The sequence below is a fragment of the Ictalurus punctatus genome, unplaced genomic scaffold (genome assembly GCF_001660625.3).
Source record: "Ictalurus punctatus breed USDA103 unplaced genomic scaffold, Coco_2.0 Super-Scaffold_100, whole genome shotgun sequence".
In the NCBI taxonomy this organism is placed as follows: Eukaryota; Metazoa; Chordata; class Actinopteri; order Siluriformes; family Ictaluridae; genus Ictalurus; species Ictalurus punctatus.
Window position 1 is genome coordinate 357001 of NW_026521086.1, and position 11830 is coordinate 368830.

Below are 11830 nucleotides of genomic sequence, written 5' to 3' on the forward strand. Positions count from 1 at the left end.
AAGTTGAGCAGTGTAAGTGTGAGTTCTTTTGGCGTGAGGTATCTGTGTTGCACAATGATGAATTAATTTGCTGTATATTCCTCTTTAAACAGTGCCTATGTCCAGTAATGAATAATTAGTAAGATTTGATGGTAATATTAGTCTACACTTATTTTCAAACTTTTTGTAACATATTTTCTGTCTCTTACAGATGTGTTGAGTCCTTCACATTAGAATAAGATGAATAGTTAATGTTGAATTAGGATTTGCATGGATGACGTGTCTGGATCGGACAGTGTTGCATGTTACGTGGTGGTTTCTTTTGCTGCTGATGTGACCTGTTGTTGTACTGATGTGGGTCTCACTGCAGTGACATGTTTGTTAGTTTAGTTCAGTTACAGTCTCTTTGCAGCAGTGTAGTTTGAGTGACTTGTTTCTTTACTGAACCGTAGACTGTTGAATAGAATAAAGTAACGTGTGAATATACAAATATATATTATATACGGTGTGCTATGGATATGTAATACAATGTATACGACACACAGGTCTCAATATTTAAATAATACAGTGCAATGGTCACAAACACGAGGAATGGAGCGTATACTGCACAATCTGTAGTGAATTGAAAGTCTTTATACTGTAGCTGTGATTGTGCTGTGCATTTAATGCAGGTGTGTGATCTGGGATTTGCAGTACATGGCAGAGATGTTTGTGGGCCGCAGTGACATGAGTAGACTTAACACCAACTTAATAGGATCAAATACAGTTTAAATGAAATGGATACATTTATAAAGAACTTTTTTATGCCTTTCACAAATGGCGCTCAGTGAAGGAAACAAATTTGTATTAAATTGAAACCAAGCTCATAGTTGATAAATTTTGTTAGACTAGTTAAATATACATACACATTACTCCTGATTAGAGAGATTTACAGAAAGTGAAGGAAGTTTAAATGTCATGTATGAAGGGTCTGAGTGATATTTTGAGTGTGGTGCAGTTGTAAGTTAATAAGGGACAAAGGGGTGCATGCACGTCTACCCTTTAAACTAAACACTATTGTTGTACACAGTAAAAAACAAATTCAGTAGGATGTTTTAAATAAAAATGAGTGGGATAAGAGAGACTAGCGAACTGTAAATACATGTCTAGATCTCAACCTCATTTACTCTATTTTTTTCGTTCTGTATTATTGGGATTATCACTCGTTAGCACAGATGGGATATTAACAGGTTAGATTAGTGTACATCACAAATAGTCCTAGACTAAAGGATTTAGTTTTTTCATTCACCAGAAGGATATTAAGAGAGGAATTCAGGAAGGGAGAAGAATGAATCTTTGTTGTATTTTGTTGTATTTTTGCAGACAACAGACTAGAACTCTTTGACAGATTAACTAAACATGAGAGTAGAAGACCCCTTTATGAGAGGGGGTATTCCAACAAATGATATTTGATTAGAGAAGTACATTACACGGAGATGAGAGAACTGAAGGGATGGGAGATTAAATCAAGTATTACAAGAAAAGCAGGGAATTAGCCATCACCTGTGGAAAGAGCCATTTTATTTATTTATTTATTTATTTATTTAGCCTTTATTTAACCCGAATAGCCTCTCTGAGATTACTTCAATAATTTTTAAATGATTTAATAGACCAACATTATTTAATCTCTGCAGCGATATTTCATGATCCACTGTGTCAAGCCTTTGATAAAACAATAAACAGGGAAGTGCAGTAATCACCTTTATCTAGAGATTACACAATATTGTAAAATAGTGAACTAATATATTTATCTTTCATATCAATTCTGTATTTTATTCTTCATATACACATTACAAAAAATTAGTACAAATCTAATCAGCCCCTTTGATCTATGCCAAATATCTTAGTTCTGAACATCTTTTCAGCTTGCTTTAGGTAGAGTTTCAATTTTCAGTCTCATTACTGGTGTAATGTAATTAATGGTGTTCATTACTGATGCTCCGATCAGGATTTTTACTGATGATACAATCCAGATACCTGTCACGAGTTCCCGTTTAAGCAGCGTGCTGTGGAGCATGTGATCGCGCGAGCACCTGCTTTTCCCTTGTGGACAATCGTGACATTTCGACACATGCATTTGTTTGTTTGTCATGTCTCCTCCCTGTTCTGTCATTGGCTGTAGTTTCACGTCTGTCTGAATTGCCGTCAGCCATTACAATGCTAATTATCTCCGCATATATACCGTGCACCTCCCAGTACACGACGCGGAATATTGAATGAGTTATAGTAGATTAGTTTAGAGTCCTTACAATAGATACCCACAGTCGGTCCATAGTTTCATGTTTAGGTTCGTTTGTTAAGTTCACGCTGGTTTCTCCGCTACCAGTCCCTCGCTGTTGTTTGTTTCATGTTTGGTATATCGATCCTGTATCCCGTGACCACGACTTTGATTCCTGCCTTGCCTCGTTTATGCCTGTTTGCTGATTGTCTGAACCTTGCATGTTACTGGATTATGTTTTTGGATCACGTTCTGGATTTACCTGCCTGTGTGTCTCAATAAAACTGTTCACACTGCGCTTGCATCCTACCTCGTCTCCGTTACATCACGATACATGACTATACCAATCTTTTTTTTTTTTTATTTCAATAGCGCTTTTTACAATAGACATTGTCTCATTGTACAGAAATATCAACATGGTATACAGATAAAGGTGCGAATTTATCCCAACTGAACGGCGACGGTGGCAAGGAAAAACTCGTGTGTGTATGTTGATGTGTACACAGTACCAATGGTCAGGATGTACTGTTGTGTCCGAGTTTCTCGTTCTCCTGAAAAACACAGGTGCGCGCACACGCACACACACACACACACACACACACACACACACACACACACACACACACACAATGGAATTGTAAAGCAAAACTTTGGAATATATATCTTAATCACATCTCATAGTCCTTTTATAGAGTCTGAATCAGTTTGACTGATTCATTTCGAGTTGATTCAGAGTCGAATCACTTTCTAATGAGAATCAAATACTCATCTCAGTCTAGTTCGTTTGGAAGTGTGCGACTCTCACTAGAAAATTATTCGACTCCGAATCGTCTCGAAACGAATCAAAACCGATTCAGACTGGACAAATGGACTAATAGAAGAGAAAGAGCAACAGGAAAGAGGACAGCCTTCCTGCTGAAAGCAAACCGGATCAGAACCTTACATTAGATTGTTTTCTATATTTTTATTTTAAATCAGTTGTGTTGTTTTTCTTCTTTCTGCACTCGATTGAGGAAACACAGCAATGATAAATAAATAAATAAATTTATCTGTCCAGCTTCCTCCTCTTCGTCCCCCAGAATGACGTGTGGGTGACGGATTGACGGATTTAAAAAAAGATGTCTGGGCAAACTGTGACCTCCTCGAGTTAAAAGTGAGCATCCAAGGAAATTTAATGTGTTAACTGCACTACATTCTGCAGTCACACAGGACCAGAAGAAATATGTACATCTACTGTTCATGTTAACACACAAAACAAGCTTTTGAGCTTTTTCAGTCACATTCTTCTGTTATCATTCCATATCTTCCATGTGTCAGTCCAGAATTTCACCTTTTTGTGATCACAGAAATTAACGCAAAATCAAGAAACTCCACAATATTCAGAGGAGCTTCCACTTTTTCAAAGTCACTGCAGATTTGGGCCAAAACATGTCATGACATGTCATCACCACAACAGGCCTTCAGCACAGGTTACTCTACTTCCTGAAAAAGTGCAGACCCGGATATAAGTTACGTTCACATTCATGGGACAATTCACATTCACAGTTCCATTGTAACTGAACTCGGACCACCTTCTACAGGTAGTCTCGGGTTCGGTACCGCAGTGCACTTCCCAGTCCACATTACGACGGTCACATTACCAACTTTTCATGCAAACTGCTCTGTGTTGGACTAAACATCCAGTGGGAAAGCCCACTAGAACAGCTACACTGCAGAATTTTTCTGTCTAAAAATGAACAAATTTCAGGTTTTGTAGCTCTTCTTTGATAAATGACAAGATGGTAATATCATAAAATAGTTCATCATAAAACTTTGCATTAAAACCAGACATCTGATGCTCACTGTGGTTTATTTAATCTTCAACAAACTGCCAATGTAAATAATTGTTCAGAGTGTGCCCCCTTGTGGTCAACTCTTTCATAGGGGCATGTACGAGTCAGAACAATCAGCCCATTCTTATCTTCTCATCACTTACTATCTCTATATATGATCATATGGACAAAAATAGCTTGTTTACAGATCTTGGTGTAAACATGTAAGCAAGCAATGTATGGCAAGTTAATGTTCCTCATACCTTCACCTGAAACCAGGCATCCTGTGTGCACAGACGAATATCACAGGCTGTGATTAGATCCACTCCTGCGAAAGAAGAAATCAGATCCACAAAAAAAAAAAACTTAGTAATTCAGTCTCCTGCAGATAGAAAGATAACTCTCTGATGGTTAAAGCTTTGCAGGAAAAGTGACAGCAAACAATATGGATGGAACTTCCCAGAGTTGTGGTGAGTGTATGAGATGATGGTACTTAACACTCCCAACAGACCTGCTTCCACACAAACGCCATGCACTGCCACCACCACGGGCTTTGGGCACTGCAGACACATCAAACACAAAGTTCAGTTTATATACCACAATGTATTACTCTAATAGGTTATTGATTGTACAAATACTACATGCATGTAGAACCCCTACATGCTTTGTGTTTAATTTATGCAAGGAATGAACATACGGTTATAGGAAAACAGTCAACGATCCAATGAAGTGGAGTGACCGTTATCACCCTAAGGTAGAACTGCACATTCTGAAGTGTTTTATTCCCCTTATACCACAGCAAGTTGTCAACAAGCGCATTTCGTTATTAATTAAAGAAGATCATGTCATACACATTAATCTATTTTAAAGGCTGATCGACAGTGGATCTTACAGATGCCGATAACCAAGTCGGGTAGCACCTACTAATAACCGATTACTACTGAATGAAAATATAACACTCAGTGGAAAAATTAAGTTCACTTTATTACAGAAATAAACAGTACTGACCGTACCATGAAAATGTACTGCACTTTTTGTAATGAAATATATATATATATATATATAGCATCAGACTTTTAATCTGAGGGTCCAGGGTTCAAGTCCCTGTTTGGGTGTTGTAGTACTCTCCAGGTCCTCTGAGAGGTCCAGTGAAACCATCTAAGGTGCCTCTTTCCAGTACGTTTTGTTCAGCAAGCAAAATGGGCAAACTAAGGGTAAACATTCAGCAGGTTGTCAAGTTACTAATGGTTACTAGGTGAGAGTGTTGCTACCTAAGCTTTGTTACCTTTTAGCATGAAGTTGACAAAGACATGGGTGGTCATCATAGAGATTGGAGTCCATTTAACAGCATCCTTATTAGACTGCGCAGAAAATCATGGGTCTGTGTGAAAAAGAGCACATTGAATGACCCCGACGTGATTTGAACCTCCTGATCTGGAGTCAGACGCACTTCCGTTGCGCCACGAGGTCCCAGCTCGAAGCCTATAGCGCATCATGGTGCAAGGCATACTTGTTCATCGGCGTGGCGATCAAGACGCATTGGAACCCGGAGACAGGTGGTGGGCTGTGACTGTTGCGACTAGTGTCTGACATCTGGGCAAGAGCTCTTTCAGCGGACAAGGCACGAGCCCTTTAAAGGCATAACCTGGCTGGTTTCCCTTCCCTGGACATTAAGGGAGATTTTCAAGATCAAATGGTAGATCTCACCCCAGTGCGTGAGAGTGAAGCGTGGACAACTTATACCTGAAGCGCAACTCAGGGACTCAACTGCCTATGCGATAGAACCATGGTTCAGCCTTCTTCTGGGTAACTTCACACATTTACCATTTGTACGAGGCCTTTGTGTCATTATACGTGTCAGACGATGGGCAATCAGTGGCAAAGGTAGCGTAAACCTGCTTTTTGCGAGGCATACAGAGCCAAGATTACACGTCTGTGCATTGAATGACCCCGATGCTCTGTGCATTGAATGACCCCGACGTGATTTGAACACGCAACCTTCTGATCTGGAGTCAGACACGCCACTGTTGCTCGCTCGCTCTATCTATCTATCTATCTATCTAATATATATATATATATATATAAATAAACAAACAAACACACACACAATGAATAAATATTAAAGTAAATAAAAAGATGTACAGTATTTCACAATAAAGTGAGAACTCCCCTCACATTTTTGTAAATATTTGATGATATCTTTTCATGTGACAACACTGAAGAAATGACACTTTGCTACAGTGTAAAGTAGTGAGTGTACAGCTTGTGTAACAGTGTAAATTTGCTGTCCCCTCAAAATAACTCAACACACATTAATGTCTAAACCGCTGGCAACAAAAGTGAGTACACCCCCAAGTAAAAATGTCCAAATCGGGCCCAATTAGCCATTTTCCCTCCCCGGTGTCAGGTGACTTGTTAGTGTTACAAGGTCTCAGGTGTGAATGGGGAGCAGGTGTGTAAAATTTGGTGTCATCACTCTCACACTCCCTCATACTGGTCACTGGAAGTTCGACATGGCACCTCAAGGCAAAGAACTCTCTGAGGATGTGAAAAAAAGAATTCTTGCTCTACATAAAAATGGCCTAGGCTTTAAGAAGATTACCAAGACCCTGACACTGAGCTGCAGCACGGTGGCCAAGACCATACAGCGGTTTAACAGGACAGGTTCCACTCAGAACAGGCCTCGCCATGGTCAACCAAAGAAGAAGAAGTTGAGTGCACGTGCTCAGCGTCATATCCAGAGGTTGTCTTTGGGAAATAGTGCTGCCAGCATTGCTGCAAAGGTTGAAGGGGTGGGGGGTCAGCCTGGGCTTTGGACACTGCAGACACAAACACAAAATCAAGTTTATATACGACAATGTATTACTCGAATACATTATTGATTGTGCAAATACTATATGCATGTAGAACCCCTACATGCTTTGCGTTTAATATGTATTATGTAAGGAATAAACATGCGGTAAAACGAGCTTCATTTTGGTAAAATTCAAACATTCAACATTCTAAGATGGGGGGGGGGGGGGGGGGGGGGGTTTATCTTCCAGCACACAATAGAAGGGATTCTGCAAGACATCACACGCGTCACAGTTTATCTGGATTGCATTCTAGTCTCAGGGGCTAATGAACATCTGCAGAACTTGGATGAGGTACTAAGTAGGATAGAAAAGAGTGGACTGAGGCAAAGAAGGAGCAAGTGCGAGTCCTTGGGAGAAGTAGAGATATTTTTAGGTCACAAAATTAATGCCATAGGATTACAGTCGAAAGACAGGTCCTATATTATGTTTGAGACAGCTGGTATTGTAGCCGTGAAATCAGCTAACATTATGCTCCATGTAATGTTTGCGATATCCAGTTATTTGTTAAACGCTAACGCATTGCAATGTTATAAACTACCTCCTAATGGACCACCATGCATCTCCATTCAGCCCGTGTCCTGTCAGCTAAATGTAGCATAATGTCACTAATAATTATTCACATGTTCATGCTTTTAATAAATCTTTTTATCCTGACACCGTATCAGTGAATTTAAACTAATGCCTGCATTCAGAGTATAAGGGGTGTGTGTGCGTTCAGGAGTGCACCTTAGCACTTACTAGTCATGGTCAGACAGTGTTTGAACTAAAATATCTCTCTCTCTCTCTCTCTCTCTCTCTCTCTCTCTCTCTCCAGTATCAGCCAGAGGAGGATGCCCTCCAGGAGTTTTTAATTTTATAGGTTTTTTTTTTTTTTGTTCTCTGGGTTTTTAAAAAAATAAATAAACATCACACCATGGTACTGAGCATGTGTACTTTTGGTGGTATCGTTACCAACGACTAGATTTTTGGTATCATGACATCCCTAATATGTAAGGAAATAGGACGAACTCTGCATACAGGGAAGCTTAGTTTTATGGGGGACTCGCGTAGTGGTTCCACCTCCGCGGCGTGCGGCTCTTCTAAGACATCTACACGAAACCCATCCGGGAATTACCAGGATGAAAGGCCTGGTGCGTAGCTATATGTGGTTGCCACACTTGGATGCAGAGGTGGAAGCATTGGTCAAATCGTGTGCAGTCTGTCAGGAAAACAGAAACGCTCCGGCAAACGCGCCACTGCATGCGTGAGAGATACCAGAGCAACCATGGAGAAGGATTCACATTGATTACGGTGCACCGTGGATAGGTAGAATGTTCTTGATCGTGGTAAAAGCATTCTCAAAATGGATAGAGGCTTATCTGTTAATCAAGTCTACATCCACAGTTACCATTCAGTGCTTAAGACAAACCTTTAGCCAACACAGGATACCAGAAGTAGTGATGTCAGACCATAGCAGTTTTTTTTGTTTTTTTACCAGTGCTGAATTCCAAGAGTTTATGGAAAGAAACGGAATTAAACACAAGCACAGCACCCTACCATGCATCTTCCAGTGGTCTGGCTGAAAGGGCCGTTCAAACATTCAAAACCCTGATGAAAAGAGTGCTGGAGAGTCCATTGAAAAAGCTAGGCAGAGTGCTGTTCAGTTACCGAACGACGCCACAGTCGACCACTGGCAAATCAGCCGCTAATCAGCTGTGTGGAAGGAAACTGGTCTACACAGGGTCTCATTGAGATACAAATAATTGAGAAAAATGGTACCATGACCAACATGCAAAGGAAAGATATCTCGTGGTGGGTGACCCAGTGCATACTAGGAACTTCAGCTCTGGACCTACTTTTATTCCAGGAACAGTTCAGAAAAAGACTGGTCCTGTATGGTGCACAGTAGCATTGGGAAGTGGGCAAGTAGTGCACTGACATATTGATCAGGTGAGAGATGGGCACAATGCAACATCCGTAGCACCAGAGTTGTAAGACACTTCACGGCCAGATGTTGCCATTCCAGCGCATTCTACAAAAGACTCAGGTTCTTCATTCTCTGAGGAAAGTCACAAACAAAAACTGGGAGGAACTTCTGAAGTGGCTGCATCAGAAACTTTCCTTGGGATGGAAAACCCTGAGTTGAGAAGGTCTACACGTACTAAATCTCCAAGCTATCTGAAAGATTATAATTAGTGTAGTGGTGAGTTCCCCAAACGCAGGGCAAGAATGAACCCAGGAACTAAACTGAATCTCAAGAGAAAGTGGGGCATGCAATAAGACAATGGCCCAAAACAAATAATGGTTAAAGAACAATAAAGTTATTGGTTTGAATGGCCAAAACTGATGTCCAAGCCCATGTGCAGGACTAATCAACAGTTACTGGAAATGATTAGTTGCAGTTATTGCTGCACAAGGGGGTCAGATCAGATACTGAAGGCAAAAGGTTCACATACTTTTGCCACTCCCAGATACGTAATATTGGATTATTTTCTGCAATAAATAAATGACCAAGTATAACATGTGTCACGTTTGTTTAAATGGGTTCTCTTTGAGTAGTTTTAGGACTTGTCTGAAAATCTTGTTATTTATGTAGAAATATAGAAAACTCTAAAGGGTTCACAAACTTTCAAGCACCACTGTAGCTGTGATGTGCAGCAAAAGGTTGTTGAGCTTCACAAAATGGGAAGTGTCTATAAGAAAATAGCACAAGCATCGAAAATGCTCATTTCCACCATCAGGACAATAATTAAGAAGTTCCAGTCAACTGGAAATGTTATGAATTAACCTGGAATTGGACACGTGTCTATATCGTCTCAACACACTGAAGAGGACGGTTCGAGTGGACAAAACATCTCCAAGGATCACAGCTGGAGAATTGCAGGAGTTAGTTGTGTCTTGGGGTCAGAAAGTCTCCAAAACTACAATATGAAGTCACCTACATCACCACAAGTTGTTGGAAGGGTTTCAAGAAAAAAGCCTCTACTCTCATCCAAAAACACACTCAGGTGTCTTCAGTTGGCCAGACACTACTGGAACTTCAAATGGGATCGGGTTCTATGGTCAGATGAAACCAAAATAGAGCTTTTTGGTAATAAACACCAGAGGTGGTTTTGAAGCACACAGATAGGTAGCCATATGGAAAAGTACCTCATGCCGACGGGTAAATATGGTGGTGGATCTTTAATGTTTTGGGAATGTTTTTCTGCCAGAGGACCTGGACATATTGTTAGGATACATGGATATTAAATAAAAACCTGACTGCCTCTGCCAGAAAGATTAAAATGTGCCGTGGTTGGATCTTCCAGCAGGACAGTGATCCAAAACATACATCAAAATCAATGCAAAATCGGTTTACTGACCACAAAATCAAGTCATTTAACACTAATGATCAGTATTGAAAATATTAACATGGATATCTGAGTCTGATAATAAAATTAACTTCTACTTACAGTCAAATTTTGTAGTGTTTAGGACATTTAACACCCTTCCGTCCAAAAGAAACCAAAAGGGGGTACAAACTTTTACACTCCACTGTATTTGGTTGAAATTGCGCTTATAGAACAACTGAACAGCAACGTTTCCATACAGGTTTTAGTGAAGTGTTTAACAATAGCAACTTGACTTGAAATGGATGATGTTTCATTAGCGTGGCCTGTGCCCAAATCCTGCACGACTGCGTATCTAGGTACACTACAAACGGTCTGAACGAATGGAGTCTCTACCGCACCTAGTGCACTAGAGATAGACATTCCATACAAGGTGATTTGGGACGGAGCCAGTGCACAGAAACCGTTTCCCTGCGAGAGGCGCAGGTGGAGCTGGAGCTGTGTGACTGATTTGTGCACCTGTGACTACAGAACTACCTCAAGTCTCCACACAGAGAGCTGTTCAAGAGAAAAACACTCCTAAAGAACAAATCACTGCGCCAGCGAGACATCAACCCTTTAACTAGACGTTCATCCCAATTCCACACAAATACCGCGGAACTATTTAGGGCTGAGAGACAGTTCAAAAAGCACTGAAAATAAAGTCACTCGGTAAACAGTTGCTCTCTGCGTCACCCAGACAGCGAGGCGGATAAACTACAAGTTCCCGAGAAGCGTCAGATTTACTAAACTAACTAGTTCACCGTTTATCCGGCGCTAAATAAACTCCCACCGAGTTAACTCAGGTTAGTACTTTATACGAAAACAGCCGCAGAGCTAACAAGCTAGCAGCTTAGCGAATAAATAAGGCCAAACGCGTTCACCTACCCACCTACAGTCGGGTGTGAAGTCTACAAGTTGCTCAGTGCTGCGTTTTCTCTCCACTCCTGTAGTTCTCCGTCATTAAATGCGGTTCAGGGACGGCTTCCATTAAACCAATCACCAGCCCTCAGTGAGTAACCCGCTCGCCATGTACAACCTGCTACCTTTAACAGACAGACGCGGTTAGCCACGCCCATGGACGCCAGAGAGGATAATATGATTGGTTCGAACGTGCGTGGTGGGTGGAGCCACGAGAGAGCGCTCTACATAGAGTTTAAATCTATTACTTCATCCCCAGTGAAATCCTCTTATACAGAGACTAAGGGTCCATAGAGTATGATTCAGTCATTATCTACATCGTTTAATTCACTTGAGTGACACCTGTTTATAATAGTTTCACATAAAATCACAAATATTATAGCTTAAAAATGCAACTCATACAATTTTTTTTTTAAATAAATTATATATTTTGTAAATGTATAAAATAAAACTTGTGTCCTATGTGGTGGTGTAGTGGCTAGCACAAGGACAGATTTAGTGATTTGTCGGATCCTAGACAAAATATAGGGATGGGGCCCTCATTTCAGTGTTTTAACATCAATATTTAAAATTTCAGCTTATGTTATTTAGCATTAACAGCAATAATCAGGCGTGTACGGGGCCTAAAAGTGGCCCTGGACTTTCTGGCCCCGAGTGGAT

The 11830-nt window shown here is 40.6% G+C and overlaps 1 long non-coding RNA gene across 1 annotated transcript; it reads right to left on the reverse strand.

The window, feature by feature from the left end:
• Window positions 1–2833: 2833 nt before the first annotated feature.
• On the reverse strand, window positions 2834–11447 carry LOC128629690 (uncharacterized). The gene is made up of 3 exons (XR_008394056.1): window positions 11142–11447; window positions 5333–6866; window positions 2834–4607 (listed from the first exon to the last, which is right to left on the reverse strand). It is a non-coding gene; the product is annotated as an uncharacterized LOC128629690 (long non-coding RNA).
• Between the last annotated feature and the right edge of the window lie 383 nt (window positions 11448–11830).